This window comes from Chiloscyllium punctatum, chromosome 38 (genome assembly GCF_047496795.1).
Source record: "Chiloscyllium punctatum isolate Juve2018m chromosome 38, sChiPun1.3, whole genome shotgun sequence".
In the NCBI taxonomy this organism is placed as follows: domain Eukaryota; kingdom Metazoa; phylum Chordata; class Chondrichthyes; order Orectolobiformes; family Hemiscylliidae; genus Chiloscyllium; species Chiloscyllium punctatum.
This window is the reverse complement of record NC_092776.1, coordinates 62,144,020-62,161,519: the sequence shown is the minus strand read 5'-3', so window position 1 is coordinate 62,161,519 and position 17,500 is coordinate 62,144,020. Positions and strand designations below refer to the sequence as shown.

Sequence of the window (17,500 nt, the reverse complement as noted above, 5' to 3'; positions counted from 1 at the left end):
TGTGTGTCTGTGTGAATGTGAGTATGTGTGCATGTGTTTGGGTGTGTGTGTGTGTGTCTGTGTGTATGTGAGTATGTGTGCATGTGTCTGTGTGTGTGTCTGTGTGTATGTGAGTATGTGTGCATGTGTCTGGGTGTGTGTGTGAGTGTGTGTCTGTGTGAATGTGAGTATGTGTGTATGTGTCTGGGTGTGTGTGTGTGTCTGTGTGAATGTGAGGATGTGTGCATGTGTCTGGGTGTGTGTCTGTGTGAGTGTCTGTGTGAATGTGAGTATGTGTGCATGTGTCTGGGTGTGTGTGTGTGTGTGTGTGTGTGTGTGTGTGTCTGTGTGAATGTGAGGATGTGTGCATGTGTCTGGGTGTGTGTGTGTGTAAACACGTATGAGTGTGTGCGCGCGCGTGTATCAATACAATGAACCCCATTCATTATAGCCCATGTGAGTCCAGAGCAGAGTGAACATTTTGAGTTAGTTATGATTCTTTTTCAGAAGTGAGGAAGTATAATTGGGCTCGAAGATTTCATTCTGTTTTTCTCTCTCGCTGTGCTTGGAATGTTGTGAGCAGTGTTGGGTCCCGTATCTATGGGGGGGGATGTGCTGGCCTTGGAGGGGGGGTCTGGGGGAGATTTACAAGAACGATCCTGGGAGTGAAGGGCTCGTCATTTGAGAAGGGGTTGAGGGCTCTGGGTCTGTCCTCCGTGGGGTTTGGGAGGATTGGGTGGGGGGTGGTGGGAATCCGATTCAAACTCTCAGAATACTGAGAGGGCCTGGATAGAGTGAAGGTGGAAAAGAGTAGGAGAGACTGGGATGAGGGCACATCCTCAGAGCGAAGGGGCCGCCCTTTGGAACTGAGATGGGGAGGAATTTCTTCAGGTTTAGGGGGTGGGGTATCTGTGGGACTCCGAGGTCTGGGGAGGGCAAGATATTAGGTGGGTTTAAGACAGAGACAGACAGGTTCTCGATTAGTCAGGGGGGACGAAGAGTTCGAGAAAGAGGGCAGGAGAAAGCCATCAGCCATGTTCGAATGGTGCAGCAGACTCAATGGGCCGAATGGTCTCATTCTGCTCCTGGATCTGATGGTCTCCACAGACCAGTCTGGTTTCTCCAGCGCGTTCTGCCTTGATCTGGACTCCCGCAGCGTCCGCATTGGCTCAATGCGACCTTTCCGAAACTGGCAGGTCCGCAGTGGCTCAGGGGCGGAGGAGGGGGAGTGACAGATTACATGAGGAGTCCAGCGGACTGGGCAGGCAGACGCCAAAGGAGGGTGAACGTGGTCGGGGAGGGAGCGAAACACTTCCAACCGCCAGGCAAAGAGTCAACACTGAGCAAGGTGGTGACAGACAGCAAACACGCCACTGGGCTTCAGGAGAACACAACCAGACGATCACAGAATCCCCACAGTGGACAAACAGGTCCTTCAGCCCAACAAATCCACACCGACTCTACAAATGGTCACCCACACAGACCCATTCCCCGACGTTTACCCTTGACCAATCCACCCTCACCTGCACATCCCCGAACACTGGCTGATGCCCGAAACGTCGATTCTCCTGCTCCTTGGATGCTGCCTGACCTGCTGCGCTTTTCCAGCAACACATTTTCAGCTCTGATCTCCAGCATCTGCCGTCCTCACTTTCTCCACGGCCAATCCACCCTAACCTGCACATCCCTGAACATTCTGGGGTAATTTAGCATGGCCAATCCACCCTAACCTACATATCCCTGAACATTCTGGGGTAATTTAGCATGGCCAATCCACCCTAACCTGCACATCCCTGAACACTATGGGGTAATTTAGCATGGCCAATCCACCCTAACCTACACATCCCTGAGCACTATGGGGTAATTTAGCATGGCCAATCCACCCTAACCTACACATCCCTGAACACTATGGGGTAATTTAGCATGGCCAATCCACCCTAACCTACACATCCCTGAACACTATGGGGTAATTTAGCATGGCCAATCCACCCTAACCTACACATCCCTGAACACTATGGGGTAATTTAGCATGGCCAATCCATCCTAACCTACACATCCCTGAACACTATGGGGTAATTTAGCATGGCCAATCCACCCTAACCTGCACATCCCTGAACACTATGGGTAATTTAGCATGGCCAATCCACCCTAACCTACACATCCCTGAGCACTATGGGTAATTTAGCATGGCCAATCCACCCTAACCTACACATCCCTGAACACTATGGGTAATTTAGCATGGCCAATTCACCCTAACCTACACATCCCTGAACACTATGGGTAATTTAGCATGGCCAATCCACCCTAACCTACACATCCCTGCACATGCTAAATTAGCGTGGATTGGCCATGCTAAATTACCCCATAGTGTTCGGGGATATGTAGGTTAGGGTGGATTGGCCATGCTAATTTGCACATCCCTGAACATTATGGGTAATTTAACATGGCCAATCCACCCTAACCTACACATCCCTGAACACTATGGGTAATTTAGCATGGCCAATCCACCCTAACCTACACATCCCTGAGCACTATGGGTAATGTATCATGGCCATACCATCCTAACCTGCACATCCCTGAGCACTATGGGTAATTTAACATGGCCAATCCACCCTAACCTACACATCCCTGAACACTATGGGGTAATTTAGCATGGCCAATCCACTGTAACCTGCACATCCCTGAGCACTATGGGTAATTTAGCATGGCCAATCCACTGTAACCTACACATCCCTGAACACTATAGGTAATTTAGCATGGCCAATCCACCCTAACCTGCACATCCCTGAGCACTATGGGGTAATTGAGCATGGCCAATCCACCCTAACCTACACGTCCCTGAACACTATGGGGTAATTTAGCATGGCCAATCCACCCTAACCTGCACATCCCTGAGCACTATGGGGTAATTGAGCATGGCCAATCCACCCTAACCTACACATCCCTGAACACTATGGGTAATTTAGCATGGCCAATCCACCCTAACCTGCACATCCCTGAGCACTATGGGGTAATTGAGCATGGCCAATCCACCCTAACCTACACATCCCTGAACACTATGGGTAATTTAGCATGGCCAATCCACCCTAACCTACACATCCCTGAAGACTATGGGGTAATTTAGCATGGCCAATCCACCCTAACCTACACATCCCTGAAGACTATGGGGTAATTTAGCATGGCCAATCCACCCCAACCTACACATCCCTGAACACTATGGGGTAATTTATCATGGCCAATCCACCCTAACCTACACATCCCTGAACACTATGGGTAATTTAGCATGGCCAATCCACCCTAACCTACACATCCCTGAACACTATGGGGTAATTTAGCATGGCCAATCCACCCTAACCTACACATCCCTGAACACTATGGGGTAATTTAGCATGGCCAATCCACCCTAACCTACACATCCCTGAACACTATGGGTAATTTAGCATGGCCAATCCACCCTAACCTACACATCCCTGAACACTATGGGGTAATTTAGCATGGCCAATCCACCCTAACCTGCACATCCCTGAACACTATGATTCTACAGGGATATATCAGTGGGATTGCAGGGCAAAAGTCTACAGAGTGATGGGACAGGGAATGGGATCGAGTGGATCACTCTGTCAGAGCTGGCATAGGCTGAACCTGCATTTTGTCTGTCTCTGTTTTTCTTTGTCTTCTTTTTCGCTCCATCTCTCTGCCTCACTCTATCCTTCTCCCTCTGTCACTCTCCATCTCTCTCTCTGTCTGTGTTCCCCACCCTCACTTCATACAGCTTTTTACAATGTGTTACAATGCCCCTCTCTCTCTCTCTATTCCTCTCTCTCTCTCTCTCTCTCTCTGTCTCTCACGCACTGTCGCTGTCGATAGAACTGAGGACACTTGGCAACAGAACATCTCAAGAAAAGGCAGATGCTGGATCAGAGGAAACCATCTGTTCGAGAGGCAGGGAGAGAGCAGGAGAGTCAGTGGGATATAGAGGAGAAGGGGGGAGAGAGAGAGGACAGAGACAGAGACAGAGAAAGTCAGTCAGAAAGGGAGTGAAAGGTAGAGAGCATGACAGAGGGAGGGAGGGTCAGCAGGAAATAGAGAGAGAGAGAGAGAGAGAGAGACAGAAGGACAAAGAGAAATAGCAATAGATAGAGTGTGTGTGAGAGAGGGATGGGGACAGTGTGGAAAAGAGAGTGAGGACAGAGAGAGGGAGGACAGGGTGAGACAGAGTGAGAGAGGGACAGAGAGAGTGAGAGAGAGGGACAGAGACAGAGGACAGAAGGAGAGAGAGGGACGACAGAGATAGAGAAAGAGAGAGAGAGGGACAGACAGAGATCGAGAAAAACAGAGAGAGGGACAGACAGAGAAAGATAAAGAGAGAGAGAAAGAGAGAGATTGAGGGATAGACAGGTAGAGAAAGACAGAGAGAGAAAGAGAGAGATCGAGGGATAGACAGAGATAGAGAAAGACAGAGAGAGAGAGAAGGACAGACAGAGATAGAAAAAGACTGAGAGAGAGTGAAAGAGAGGGATAGAGGGACAAAGACACAGACAGAGGTAGAGAAAGAGAGAGAGAGGGACAGACAGAGATCGAGAAAAACAGAGAGAGGGACAGACAGAGAAAGAGAAAGAGAGAGAGAAAGAGAGAGAGAGGGACAGACAGGTAGAGAAAGACAGAGAGAGAAAGAGAGAGATAGAGGGATAGACAGAGATAGAGAAAGACAGAGAGAGAGAGAAGGACAGACAGAGATAGAAAAAGACAGAGAGAGTGAAAGAGAGGGATAGAGGGACAAAGACACAGACAGAGGTAGAGAAAGAGGGACAGGCAGAGAGAGGTGGACAGTGACAGGAAGAGACAGACATAGAGAGAGAGATAGATAGCGACAGACAGAGAGAGAGACACAGAGACAGTGAGAGAGAGAGAGAGAGAGAGACGGGGTTTCCAGAGGGTCCCTGGTTCCTGGTGACACGTTGCCTCTTACCTGGGGGGTAGACGGTGAGGGTCCACACCACTACCAGCAGGATGTGAGGGAGACGGTTGAACCACATAGCCTGGAGCACGGAGGGTGGGGGTAAAGGCATGGCAGAATCAGCGGGGGAGCAGCACAGCAGGATCCCATATCTGCTGCCATTTCAGAGCCTCCATCTCGCACTGGCCCGGGGACAGACAAACTTGACTGGGTCTCCCGGTCTCAGAGTGGCACTGTCCCACACTCTCCTGACCTCTGACCCACGGTAAACCCAAATCCTCTGACCCCTGACCCTTCTAACCTGGACCTCTCTTGATTTACTCGATCTCTCCAATGGTCACTTATCCCTCCAACCCCTGACCCCTCTGACCCCTGACCCTTTGGATTTCTGACCCCTGACCCCACTGATCCCTGACCCCTCTGACCCCTTGCACCCCTGACCCCTGACCAGTCTGATGCACCTGAACTGGTTCAGAATAAAACCCTCTGTTTTTCCTCACTGTCTCTATCTCTCACACACAGTTTCTGTTCAACTTTCACTGTGTGTGTGTGTCTCTCTCTCTCTTTCTCTCTCACACACACACTCTTTCTCTCTAAGTTTCTCTCTCTGTACTTGCTCTCAAACTTTCTTCATAAATCTGCCTCACTCTCTCTCTCACGGGTCTCTTTTTCTCTCTCGTCTCTCTGTCTGTCTGTCTGTCTCTCTCTCTCTCTCGGTCTCCCTCAGTCCCTCTCTCTATCTCTCCGTCTCAGTTCTCTCTCTCTCTACCCCAGTCCCTCTCTCTATCTCTCCGTCTCCTTTCTCTCTCTCTCTCTTTCCCCCTCAATCACTCTCTCTATCTCTCCATCTCCTTTCTCTCTCCCCCTCAGTCCCTCTCTCTATCTCTCCGTCACCTTTCTCTCTCTCTCCCTCTCCCCCTCAGTTGCTCTCTCTATCTCTCTGTCACCTTTCTCTCTCTCTCTCTCCCCCTCAGTCCCTCTCTCTATCTCTCCGTCACCTTTCTCTCTCTCTCTCTCTCCCCCTCAGTCCCTCTCTCTATCTGTCACCTTTCTCTCTCTCTCTCTCCCCCTCAGTCCCTCTCTCTATCTCTCCGTCACCTTTCTCTCTCTCTCTCTCTCCCCCTCAGTCCCTCTCTCTATCTCTCTGTCACCTTTTTCTCTCTCTCTCTCTCCCCCTCAGTCCCTCTCTCTATCTCTCCGTCACCTTTCTCTCTCTCTCTCTCTCTCTCTCTCTCTCTCCCCCTCAGTCCCTCTATCTCTCCGTCACCTTTCTTTCTCTCTCTCTCCCCCTCAGTCCCTCTCTCTATCTCTCCGTCACCTTTCTTTCTCTCTCTCTCTCCCCCTCAGTCCCTCTCTCTATCTCTCCGTCACCTTTCTCTCTCTCCCCCTCAGTCCCCCTCTCTATCTCTCCGTCACCTTTCTCTCTCTCCCCCTCAGTCCCCCTCTCTATCTCTCCGTCACCTTTCTTTCTCTCTCCCCCTCAGTCCCCCTCTCTATCTCTCCGTCACCTTTCTTTCTCTCTCTCTCTTCCCCTCAGTCCCTCTCTCTATCTCTCCGTCACCTTTCTCTCTCTCTCTTCCGCCCCCCCCTCAGTCCCTCTCTCTATCTCTCCGTCACCTTTCTCTCTCTCTCTCCCCCTCAGTCCCTCTCTCTATCTCTCCGTCACCTTTCTCTCTCTCTCTCTCTCCCCCTCAGTCCCTCTCTCTATCTGTCCGTCACCTTTCGCTCTCTCTCTCTCTCTCTCTCTCTCTCTCTGTAACCACCAATTAACTGCTGCTGTTGTTAACTAGTAACCCCCCACCACCCAGTTACCTTGAGGACTCAGGACCTCCCCCCCCCCCGTCACGCTCGCTCTCTCACTCTCCCGACAACTCTCTGACCCTGGTTTGGAGTCTTTTTCTCTCCTGCCTCCCTCACTCGCTCACTCGGTCTCTCTCTGTCTCTCTCAGGTCTCCCCCCCCACCCCAGCCCTTGGCTCCGACTCCACGTGGGGGGTCCACCGGGTAACGGATGAGACTTAGCCGCTCTCTGCCCGAGAGACTAGCTCCACTCCTGCTGCCAGTGCAGGTGCTAGTGAAATCTGATCTATCCCTGCCTCTCGCTCTCACTCACTCCCCATTCAACGAGGGAATCACATCGCCAGTCTCCAGAACAATAGTCCAAAGAACTCTTTCTCTCTGCGTCCCTCCCACCCCACAAAAATTCAAACCCAACTTCAATGGGAGGGAGGGGCCTGAGGATACTGACTAGGCCTCGTTGCCATGGGAGACGTTAGGCCCGACCAGCCTCCGGGCTCATGCTCTGTAACCGTGCCGTGGCACGGCACCCCACCCCACCCCACACAACAACTCCCCACCTCAACCCTCTCGGCTCCCCCCCCCCCGCCCCCCCCCCCCCCCCCCCCCCCCCTTCACTGGGAGAGGGACGGGGTTGGGGGAGGCCAGGCCAAAGCCTGAGGCCTACTCTCCGGTTGTGAAGCAAAACTCAGTTCTGATGGCAACCTCCCCACTTTCGTGAGGGACGCCTCCTTCTCTTTTCATCAGGGACCCTGTTTAAAGAGGGAGTCTCTCTCTCTCTCTCTCTCTCAGGGACCCTGTTTAAAGAGGGAGTCTCTCTCCTCTCTCTCTCTCTCTCTCTCCCTCTCTCTCTCTCTCTCTCTCTCAGGGACCCTGTTTAAGAGGGAGTCTCTCTCTCTCTCTCCCTCTCTCTCTCTCTCAGGGACCCTGTTTAAAGAGGGAGTCTCTCTCTCTCTCTCTCTCTCTCTCAGGGACCCTGTTTAAAGAGGGAGTCTCTCTCTCTCTCTCTCAGGGACCCTGTTTAAAGAGGAGTCTCTCTCTCTCTCTCTCTCTCTCTCAGGGACCCTGTCAAAGAGGGAGTCTCTCTCTCTCTCTCTCTCTCTCTCTCTCTCTCAGGGACCCTGTTTAAAGAGGGAGTCTCTCTCTCTCTCTCTCTCAGGGACCCTGTTTAAAGAGGGAGTCTCTCTCTATCTCTCTCTCTCTCTCAGGGACCCTGTTTAAAGAGGGAGTCTCTCTCTCTCTCTCTCTCTCTCAGGACCCTGTTTAAAGAGGGAGTCTCTCTCTCTCTCTCAGGGACCCTGTTTAAAGAGGAGTCTCTCTCTCTCTCTCTCTCAGGGACCCTGTTTAAAGAGGGAGTCCTCTCTCTCTCTCTCTCTCAGGGACCCTGTTTAAAGAGGGAGTCTCTCTCTCTCTCTCTCTCTCAGGGACCCTGTTTAAAGAGGGAGTCTCTCTCTCTCTCTCTCTCTCAGGGACCCTGTTTAAAGAGGGAGTCTCTCTCTCTCTCCTTCTCTCAGGGACCCTGTTTAAAGAGGAAGTCTCTCTCTCTCTCTCAGGGACCCTGTTTAAAGAGGGAGTCTCTCTCTCTCTCTCTCTCTCTCTCTCTTCAGGGACCCTGTTTAAAGAGGGAGTCTCTCTCTCTCTCTCTCTCTCTCAGGGACCCTGTTCAAAGAGGGAGTCTCTCTCTCTCTCTCCTCAGGGACCCTGTTCAAAGAGGGAGTCTCTCTCTCTCTCTCTCTCTCTCTCTCTCAGGGACCCTGTTTAAAGAGGGAGTCATCTCTCTCTCTCTCTCAGGGACCCTGTTTAAAGAGGGAGTCTCTCTCTCTCTCTCTCTCTCAGGGACCCTGTTTTAAAGAGGAAGTCTCTCTCTCTCTCTCAGGGACCCTGTTTAAAGAGGGAGTCTCTCTCTCTCTCTCTCAGGGACCCTGTTTAAAGAGGGAGTCTCTCTCTCTCTCTCTCTCTCTCTCTCAGGGACCCTGTTCAAAGAGGGAGTCTCTCTCTCTCTCTCTCTCTCTCTCACACACATGAGTGGTTTGGCTGTGGAATCCCGTAGCTCTGTCTAACACTTGCTGCTTCTGCCATTTGATACGCAAGTCGTCCTGTTGGGTGACTTCACCCTTTCCTTTTTTTAATCCATTCAGTCATAGGTATCACTGGCTGTGCTGGCATCTGTTACCCCCCTTGAGAAGGTGGGGTGGAGCTGAGCTGCCTTCCATGACCCGCTGCAGCCCGGGTGCTGTGGGTAGACCCACAATGCCCTGAGGGAGGGGGGTTCCCGAGAGCGTACTGGCGACCCGCATCCTCCGGCCTGCCTGGTGCTGCTCCCAGCATGCCCTCCTGCACTCTCCATTGAACCAGGGTTGACCAGCCCTGGCTTGACGGTAATGGGTGAGTGGGGGGGGGATATACCGGGCCAGGAGGTTCCAGATTGTGCTGGAGGACCGTTCTGCTACTGTTGATGGCCCACAGCACCTCATGGATGTCCCAGTCTTGAGCTGCTGGGTCTGTTTGAAGTCTGTCCCATTGGGATGGAGCCACCCAACCCAATGGAGGGGATTCTCATTGGGAAGGCGGGACTTTGTCTCCATAAGGACAGTGCGGTGGTCACTCTTACCGATACTGTCATGGACAGATATATTTGCAGCCGGCTGGTAGGTGAGGATGAGGGTCGGGGTGTTTCTCCCTCCTGTTGGTTCCCCCTCCCCAACCAGCCTCAGACCCCAGTCCAGCAGCGATGTCCTTTCGGACCCGACCAGCTCGATCCGGAATGCTGCTGTTCTGGAGCCACTCTTGGTGGTGGCCAGTCCACATCTTCGGACTATGGAAGGAATCCCACGCGGACACAGGGAGAAAGTGCAAACTCCCACCCGGACAGTCGTCCGAGGATGGGATTGAACCTGGGTCCCTAGCGCCCTGAGGCAGCGATGCTAACCACTGAGCCCACCGTGATGCCCAGACTTCTGAAAAAACCCACCAGAAAGGATTTGGAAAGTAATCACTGACTTTTCCCCACAGCACAGAAGGGGACTTAAAACACGCACACACACTCGCAAAGCAAGACAATATTTCATCCCATTTACTGACAGTGTTTATCACAATGTTTATTTTTCTCTCTCCAATCCTGAAGGCTCCTGTTTTAAGATCAATCTGTATCCCAAAAATTAGCTTGTTTTATCTTTCTTCTTTTGTGTCACAAACTTCTGTTCCGCTGTTAAAGGAAGTCTGCAGGTGGAAGTGAAAATACCCTGGTGAGGGAATATCACGTTACTCAACTAAATCAAAACACAGGATCTGTTCAGCTGGTTATCCGTCTTCGAAATAACAGTCTGATCGTTGGGATTTGTACTGACCCTCCGACAGTGCGGCGCTCCCTCAGTACTGACCCTCTGACAGTGCAGCGCTCCCTCAGCACTGACCCTCTGACAGTGCGGCACTCCCTCAGTACTGACCCTCCGACAGTGCGGCACTCCCTCAGCACTGACCCTCCGACAGTGCGGCACTCCCTCAGCACTGACCCTCCGACAGTACGGCACTCCCTCAGTACTGACCCTCCGACAAGTGCGGCACTCCCTCAGTACTGACCCTCCGATAGTGCGGCACTCCCTCAGTACTGACCTCCGACAGTGCGGCACTCCCTCAGTACTGACCCTCCGACAGTGCGGCACTCCCTCAGTACTGACCCTCCGATAGTGCGGCACTCCCTCAGTACTGACCCTCCGACAGTGCGGGACTCCCTCAGTACTGACCCTCCGACAGTGCGGCGCTCCCTCAGTACTGACCCTCCCACAGTGCGGCGCTCCCTCAGCACTGACCCCTCTGACAGTGCAGCACTCCCTCAGCACTGACCCCTCTGACAGTGCAGCACTCCTCAGTACTGACCCTCTGACACTGTGTTGCTCCCCCTAATGGGAAGGAGAGGGATCCAGACGGATGTTGTGTGTCCCATCGAAGACGTTGAGCGTGGGGATTGATGGCAGTAGAGTGGGAAACTCAGACAGTGAGATGAAGAAATGGTTTGGAGGGTTATTGACAAAGATGGGGGATGGCTACAAGATCTAGATAGGCGAGATATGTAGCAGTGGGAAGGACGAAAGGAGATGGAGTTAGGTGTGGGGAGTGTTGGGAAAGGGAGACATCGTGCAGGAGTGCAATAGAGAAGTGGTCCATTGACCATCCAGAGCAAATGGACTCCCCTACGAGCACTGTTCAGAATGTTGCAATTTGGGCCTAGTCCGTTGTTGGAGTCCGAACTGCAGTTGAGTTGTCTCATTTGCCAACACCAGCCAAACTCCATCTTGAGGTACCATCTGGGTCACGACTGATTGGCGGGTGGACAGCTTTCTTGACGTTGCTGGGGCCTCCCTGATCAGGCCTGACCCTTAATGTCGGCCTCGGAGCCTGCATCCCAGCGTGGGACAGAGGCGAGGGAGGGGCAGAGTGAGTGGCAGTGACTCCGGGACCGCAGCCTTGAGGGGGCCCCTCGCTCTGATTGGTCACATGAGCCTGAGTCAGTAGCCTCTCCCACTGCGCTGCCCACCCAGACACACCCGCCAGAATAAAAGAACCCAAAGATAAACTCTCCTCGTTTTCTTTGTCATCTCCTTAAGTTCAGTTTGTTTTTCTTTATTGTTTTCAAAATAATTGGAAAACTCCTCACTCGAGCCGGTAGGTGAATAGTTCCCAGTTCCCGAGCAGATGGGGTGGGGAGAGAGAGAGAGAGCATGACAACGCACTTGGCCAACACGGCACCGAATACAATACAGGCATAAATAACCCAGCCAATCGCAGCGCTGCTTCTGAACAAGACACATGTAGACATCTACTTAGTATTAATATTTATATCATATATATATTATATACTGTATACATCATTTCAGCCAATCAAATCAAATCAAATTTTGCAGATCACGGGCGCAGTTAGGTAGCCTTTATCTCTCTTTGACCAATGGCAGCTCTCGGTTAGGCGTGGAGCAGGCCGGAAAACAGCCAATGGAGGAGCAGCTTTCCACTGACCTGGCGGCCATCTTGGCCCGTACCCAGGCCGGTGGAGGACAGAGAAAGCCAAATGATCGACGCAGTAACATCCAAGAGACGCAGCGGCAGGGAAACTGTGCGTCACATCGAAATAGACCCCCACCACCCCCCCCCCACCCCCCCCCATCCCCATCCCCTCCACCCCGTCTCCGCAAGGCTCCCCTCCCGGGACAAATCCACACACACAACTCCCCCCCACCCCATGCCTCACACACACACACACCCAAAAAACACCCCTCCCCCAACCCACCCCAGGTCCTACGCAGCACGTGGATACCCCAATCATCCAGGAGACAAACACAGATAATTTGATACAACTCAGATAAAGACTTCACAGACAAAAAAACAGGAAGCAGAGTTTTGTAGTGATAACGGGGGGAGTGCAGGGGGAGGGTGGGTGTCACTGACCACACGCTACATGGTGAAGGGGGCTTCTTAAAAAACACTCCCAGGGACAGGGACAGCACAGGGTTAGATACAGAGTAAAGCTCTCTCTACACTGTCCCCCATCAAACACTCCCAGGACAGGGACAGCACAGGGTTAGATACAGAGTAAAGCTCTCTCTACACTGTCCCCCATCAAACACAACTCAGGATAGCGACAGCACAGGGTTAGATACAGAGTAAAGCTCTCTCTACACTGTCCCCCATCAACACACTCAGGATAGCGACAGCACGGGGTTAAATACAGAGTAAAGCTCTCTCTATACTGCACCCCTTCAATCACTCCCAGGATAGGGACAGCACGGGGGTAGATACAGAGGAAAGCTCCCTCTACACTGTCCCCCATCAAACACTCCCAGGACAGGGACAGCCACGGGGTTAGATACAGAGTAAAGCTCCCTCTACACTGTCCCCCATCAAATACTCCCAGGACAGGAACAGCACGGGGTTAGATACAAAGTAAAGCTCCCTCTACACTGTCCCCCATCCCGCTGCTATCTCTCCCGAATGGTCTACAGTGGGGATTGAGGGAGGGGGGGGCTAAATGAGTGACTGAGGCGGGGGATTTTGAGGAGGGTGCCCCCCTCCCCCCCCCCCCCATCGTTCAATGGGACCCCTGCTCCCCCATCCTCCCCCTCCCCAAACACCCGAACCTCGGCCCCGTCAGACTCACCCAATGGCTGTCTGAGAGATGAAGGGCAGAAAGTGGGGGGGGGGGGTAAAGAGAGAGTGGGGGTTAACGGTTATGCATTCGCCGGAGAAATGGAGGACACTCGCGAAGCCGAGGTGTGGGGGGGAAACGAGGAGAGGGCAGGGTCAGCGAGCCATGGGATCAGGCGGGGGCTTCACTGGGATCTTGCTGTGCGCTCCCTCAGGAGGAGGGGGGGGTTGCCTGGACAGTGTTTGGGCGAGGCTGTTCCTCCATAGTGACTCCCTCCCCCACCACCAGACCTCCTGCCCCTCTCCCACTGGAGGCCGTTCAGCCCGTCTAGATGAAGTACTCCTTCTTGTCCTCTGAACTGGAATGGCCGACCTCCGCGTTAATGATGGCAGTGTCCGCGTCCGGAGCGTCATCTGATCCCTTAGCTTCGTGTGTGAGGTACGTTCCTGCCGGAGAGGAAGAACGTATGTGTGTGAGAGACAGAGAGAGAGAGAGAGAATGATGGATAGGGGCCAAGTGCTGGCGAATGGGACTGGATTCGGTTAGGGTGTCCGGGGTGGCATGGACAAGATGGGCAGAAGGTCTGTTTACGTGCTGCACACCTTCATGACTCTATGGTATGAAAGAGAGAGAGAGAGACACACACACAGACAGACAGAGGAAGAGAGAGAGAGAGAGAGAGAGAGACACAGACAGACAGAGGAAGAGAGAGAGAGAGAGAGAGAGAAAATGTGTGAGAAGCAGAGAGAGAGAAAGAGCAAATGCGTGTGAGAGAGAGAGATGAGAAAGGCAGACAGACAATGAGAGAGAGGGACAGAGAGAGAGAGAGAGCAAGGCACAGACAGAGTGTGTGTGTAAGGTATATATTTCGAGAGAGAGAAAAACAGACAGACGATGGGAGAGAGGGACAGAGAGAGAGATACAAACAGAGCAAGAGATAGAGAGATACAAACAGAGCAAGAGATAGAGAGAATGTGTGACAGAAAGAGACACGCAGAAAGATAGAGAGAGAGAGAGGGACATGCAGAGAGACAGAGAGAGATGTGAGAGAGACACATGCAGAGAGAGATACAAACAGAGCAAGAGATAGAGAGAATGTGTGACAGAAAGAGACACGCAGAAAGATAGAGCGAGAGAGAGAGAGAGAGAGAATGTGAGAGAGAGACATGCAGAGAGAGAGAGAGAGAGAGAGAGAGAGAGAATGAAGACAGAGATGCAAAGTGTGACAGAGACACCAGAGAGAGACTGTGAGAGAGAGACTGTGAGAGAGAGACATACAGAGAGAGAGAGATCGTGTGAGAGAGAGAAAGACAGACAGAGATAGAATGTGAGAGAGAGAGACATGCAGAGAGAAAGATAGAATGTGAGAGAGAGACAGACAGAAAGTGAATGTGAGAGAGCCACAGAGGGAGACACGCAGAGCGAAATACAGAAAGAGAGAGAGGGAGAGAACTTCGACTCAGAGTGACAGCGTGAGGGATTGTTGTGGCCCCACCGAACCCTCGGTCAGGGAGGGGGTGCTTTCCTGCACAGACTCACTGAAGTGGAGGGGGGTTTGGGGGGGGGGGTGGGGGTGCGGGGAGGTAGATAAAGAGAGGGGCAAAGAGACTGAGGGAGAAGGCATTCAGGGAGGGAATCCCAGAGTATTAGGGCTCAGCTCAGCATGACCAAGAGGAGGGATGGAGAGGGTGGAGGGGCTGGAGGGGGTTTGCAGAGATAGGGAGGGGGTGTAGGGGCTGGAGGGGGTTACAGAGATAGGGAGGGGGTGTAGGGACTGGAGGGGGTTACAGCGATAGGGAGGGGGTGTAGGGGCTGGAGGGGGTTACAGAGATAGGGAGGGGGTGTAGGGGCTGGAGGGGGTTACAGAGATAGGGAGGGGGTGTAGGGGCTGAGGGGGTTACAGCGATAGGGAGGGGTGGTGTAGGGGCTGGAGGGGGTTACAGAGATAGGGAGGGGGTGTAGGGGCATGGAGGGGGTTACAGAGATAGGGAGGGGTGTAGGGGCTGAAGGGGGTTACAGCGATAGGAGGGGGTGGAGGGGCTGGAGGGAGTTACAGAGATAGGGAGGGGTTGGAGGGTGTTACAGAGATAGTGAGGGGGGTGTAGGGGATGGAGGGGGATAGTGATAGAGACACAATAAGGAACAGGAAGATGTTATCGGGACCCGAGCTGTCTGCTTCCACATGAGATGTTAATTTAGGTGTTGACCTGGATCCATGTTGCACGCGGTTTCTTGGTTCAATGGAATTGAGAGTGTGATTATCGTCTGCTTGAGGCGTGGACAATCCCAGGACTCTGACCCAGCCACACCGAAGGGAGGGCGATATCTTCCGAGTCGGGATGGTGAGGGGCTCGGAGGGAACTCGCAGGGGGCTGGTGTTCCCATGTACCTGCTGCCCCTTGGTCCTTCTGGATGGAAGTGGCCGTGGGGTTTGGAAGGTGCTGCCTGAGATCTTTGGGGAATTTCTGCAGGGTATCTTGTAGATGGTCCACATCGCTGCTACTGAGAGTCGGTGAGGGGGGGGGGAGGAGGGGTGTTTGTGGGTGGGGGGGCCAATTCCCGCGGGGGGAGGGGGGGGGTGCTGCTGTGCCCCTGGATGGGGTCAAGCTTCTTGAGTGTTGTTGGAGCTGCCCCCATCCAGGGGCAAGTGGGGAGGATTCCCCTCACCCTCCTGACCCTGGGCCTTGTCGATGGTTGGACAGGCTTTGGGGGAGTCAGGAGGGGAGTTACTCGCTGCAGGATTCCCAGCCTCTGACCCTGCTCTTGGGGCGGTGGTCAGATTGACCCTTATTGGAGATGGTCTGATATTGAATTTGGCAGAGACGGTCGAAGCACCAGAGGGGAGGAGAGGAAAGGTATCGGATGTGGACAACAAGGGAAATTTGGGATCAGGCAGGGCGTTAGTTTTGTGTTTTGCGACTTCAGAAGATAGGAAAGGGTTGAGGGAGGCAACAATCGATTTGGAGACATGCTGTCAGTTTGCAGGACTTTCAGACTTACCCTTGTGTCGGATCAGATAGCGGATCAGGATGATCAGGAGACAGAGAGCGATGAAGACAATGACGGCTACAATGCCACCAATTACTGCATGGTCAATACTGCTCCGGGTTAGCTCGGACAGAGGGTCTGCAGGCGGAGAGACAGAACCAGGGAGAGAGAGAGAGATAAGGCACAGTCCATGTACTGCACAGGGTGCCCCACAGTCAACTCTGATCCTCCGACAGTGTGGCACTCCCTCAGTAATGACCCTCCGACAGTGTGGCACTCCCTCAGTACTGACCCTCTGACCCTCTGACAGTGCGGCCCTCCCTCAGTACTTACCCTCTGACAGTGCGGCACTCCCTCAGTCCTGACCCTCCGACAGTGCGGCCCTCCCTCAGTACTAGACCCTCCGACAGTGCGGCCCTCCCTCAGTACTGACCCTCCGACAGTGCGGCACTCCCTCAGTACTGACCCTCCCACAGTGCGGCACTCCCTCAGTACTGACCCTCCCACAGTGCGGCACTCCCTCAGTACTGACCCTTCGACAGTGCGGCCCTCCCCTCAGTACTGACCCTCCGACAGTGCGGCACTCCCTTAGTACTGACCCTCCGACAGTGCGGGCCCTCCCTCAGTACTGACCCTCCGACAGTGCCACTCTCCCTCAGTACTGACCCTCCGACAGTGCGGTACTCCTCAGTACTGACCCTCCGACAGTGCGGGGCTCCCTCAGTACTGACCCTCCGACAGTGCGGCACTCCCTCAGTACTGACCCTCCGACAGTGCGGCGCTCCCTCAGTACTGACCCTCCGACAGTGCGACACTCCCTCAGTACTGACCCTCCGACAGTGCGGCCCTCCCTCAGTACTGACCCTCCGACAGTGCGGCTCTCCCTCAGTACTGACCCTCCGACAGTTCGGCACTCCCTCAGTACTGACCCTCCGACAGTGCGGCACTCCCTCAGTAATGACCCTCCGACAGTGTGGCACTCCCTCAGTACTGACCCTCTGACCCTCTGACAGTGCGGCCCTCCCTCAGTACTTACCCTCTGACAGTGCGGCACTCCCTCAGTCCTGACCCTCCGACAGTGCGGCCCTCCCTCAGTACTGACCCTCCGACAGTGCGGCCCTCCCTCAGTACTGACCCTCCGACAGTGCGGCCCTCCCTCAGTACTGACCCTCCCACAGTGCGGCACTCCTCAGTACTGACCCTCTGACAGTGCGACACTCCCTTAGTACTGACCCTCCGACAGTGCGGCCCTCCCTCAGTACTGACCCTCCGACAGTGCGGCACTCCCTTAGTACTGACCCACCTCCGACAGTGCGGCCCTCCCTCTAGTACTGACCCTCCGACAGTGCCACTCTCCCTCAGTACTGACCCTCCGACAGTGCCACTATCCCTCAGTACTGACCGTCCCACAGTGCGGCCCTCCCTCAGTACTGCCTCCGACAGTGCGGCCCTCCCTCAGCACTGACCCTCCGACAGTGCGGCCCTCCCTCAGCACTGACCCTCCCGCCCTCAGTCGACCGGCCCTCCCTCAGTACTGACCTCGACAGTGCGGCCCTCCCTCAGTACTGACCCTCCCACAGTGCGGCACTCCTCGTCCTCAGGTACTGACCCTCTGACAGTGCGACACTCCCTTAGTACTGACCC

At 53.8% G+C, this 17,500-nt stretch overlaps 1 long non-coding RNA gene across 1 annotated transcript; it reads right to left on the bottom strand.

Moving 5' to 3' along the window:
• Positions 1-11,967: 11,967 nt before the first annotated feature.
• Positions 11,968-16,030, bottom strand: LOC140463669 (uncharacterized). The gene is made up of 3 exons (XR_011954713.1): positions 15,869-16,030; positions 12,423-13,314; positions 11,968-12,352 (listed from the first exon to the last, which is right to left on the bottom strand). It is a non-coding gene; the product is annotated as an uncharacterized lncRNA (long non-coding RNA).
• Positions 16,031-17,500: the final 1,470 nt, after the last annotated feature.